This window comes from Triticum urartu, chromosome 6A, assembly GCF_056163025.1.
Source record: "Triticum urartu cultivar PI428250 chromosome 6A, HENAU_Tu73, whole genome shotgun sequence".
Taxonomy (NCBI): Eukaryota; Viridiplantae; Streptophyta; class Magnoliopsida; order Poales; family Poaceae; genus Triticum; species Triticum urartu.
This window is the reverse complement of record NC_141878.1, coordinates 205683322-205685383: the sequence shown is the minus strand read 5'-3', so window position 1 is coordinate 205685383 and position 2062 is coordinate 205683322.

Sequence of the window (2062 nt, the reverse complement as noted above, 5' to 3'; positions counted from 1 at the left end):
AGTTTTGGGCTGCTTATTAGGGCATCTCCAGCCGTTGGCCCTCACGGGCGCCTAAAATCGCCGTCTGAGAATGAGCCGGCGCAAAAATTAGGCCTGAGGATGAGTTGGTCCTCAGCCGCCGGTCTCAGGGCCGTCCCAGACACGTTTTAAAATAAAAGAAGTTCGGCGAAGTTTGGCTTAAACACGATAAAATTCGGCCAAACACGATAAATTTCGGCCAAACACGATAAATTTCGGCACATTTCGACGAAGTTCACGGATTTTCATTACATAGCACATATACATAAACTAATTTAAAGGAAAAACTGGCTGAAGTCGCCGCCGTCGCCGTCATCGTCGTCGTCGGCCTTCTCTTCCTTAACGCGGGCGCCCCTGCTGGACCCCTGCTCGGCGTCGCTGTGGCGGACTGGTGGCGGCGCATCGTCGTCGTCGTCGCCGCCTTCGTTGCGGCCGCGTCGACGCTCCGCGAAACGAAGCAGGGCGGCGCACTGGCGCTCCTTCGCCTTCTCCAGACGCTTCTTCTCCATCGCTATGGAGTCCCTGCGCGCCCATTCCAGGGCCGCGTCGTCGAGCTCCGTCGTCACCGGCGCGAGCCCCGACTCCGTCTTCACCGGCCGAGCCCCGGCTCCCTCTTTGGCTTGACGAAGCGCGGAGGAGGAGCCGACGAGTAGGCGCGCCGGCCGCCCTCGTTGATGACGATGCCGGCGCTGCGAGTGCGCCGACCGAGCGGCGTCTCCGCCGCGGGCTCGGCCTTGACGCCGGGCAGTGCCGGAGGAGTGCGATGAAGATCGGGAGGAGGAAGAAGAGGAGGAGGACCCGAACCTCCTTGGCGCCCATGGCCCGGCGCGTCGGTGCTGCGCCGGGGCGGCCGCCCTCGCCGGGTACGCCAACGGCGGGTCGTTGCCGTCCTCGAGGTACGTCAACACGCCCTCGAGTGTGCAGCCGGGGACGCCCCACCACAGGTGGCGCCCCTCGCTATTCTGTCGGCCACCAACCACCGGCGCGCCGTTGATGGACGTCAAGCGCTGCTGCTGGCGGCGCTCGAAATACGCCGCCCAAGCCGCGTGGTTGTCGGCGGCGTACTGGGGGAGGGAGAGTTGGGCGTCGGTGAGGGAGGTGCGCACGACCTCGACTTCCTCGGCGAAGTACTTCGGCTTCGCCACGACGTCGGGCAACGGGGGAATGGGCACTCCCCCGGCGCTGAGCCTCCACCCCGTCGGCCCGGCACGCATGTCCGGCGGCGCCGGGATGTTCGCCTGGAACAGGAGCCAGGACTCCTTTTCGCGGAGCGAACGGCGGCCGAAGCCGTTGGCCGCCGCCTCGTCTCCGGGGAAGCGTTCCGCCATGGCGACGGGCTCGGGAGAGGTAGAGAGATAGAGGAAGGGGCTGGGCGGCGGCGCTCGGGAAAGGTAGGGAAAGGGAGGAGCTGGGCGGCGGGGGGGGGGGGGGTGGGGGCTGGTGTGGGCACAGGCGAGTGCAGGCCACCAGCTATATAGCCGAGCCGAGGGAGGGGAGGCGTCGGCGCGCCGTCCCGTGACGCGCCGCCTGTGAGGAATCAATGGCAAGGCTGACCGGCGACGGCCTTGGCATTGATTCCCCGCGGGAACCGAGGCCGTTGGGGGAAGACGAGGCGACGTGTCGCTGACGCGGCGGGCCCGCGACTGTTTCGCGCCAAAACAGTTCGTCCGGACGCCCCCCAGCGCGCCGGGTTCGGCCTGGGTCCGCCGGCGCTGTTTTCGACACGGGCCGGTGAAAATCGGGCTCCTGGAATGCCACACGTTTTTTTGGCGCCGGCGCGGAAAAATCGCCTGAGGAGGCATTTCTGAGACGCGGCTGGAGATGCACTTAGAGCAACTCTGACAATATTACATCCTAATAAACCATTTACTAGAGGGGGCTAGGCGCGCCCGCCGCGTCATTTTTTTTTTAACACGATACACCCGCAAATGCCCATCCAAAACAATAAGGTGCGCTCGTTGGGCTATGCCACATCAGATCGCTAGGAAACAAAAAATGCTTGGAGAAGCGATTGGGTAGGGGCTGGGCTAGATAACACCACCCT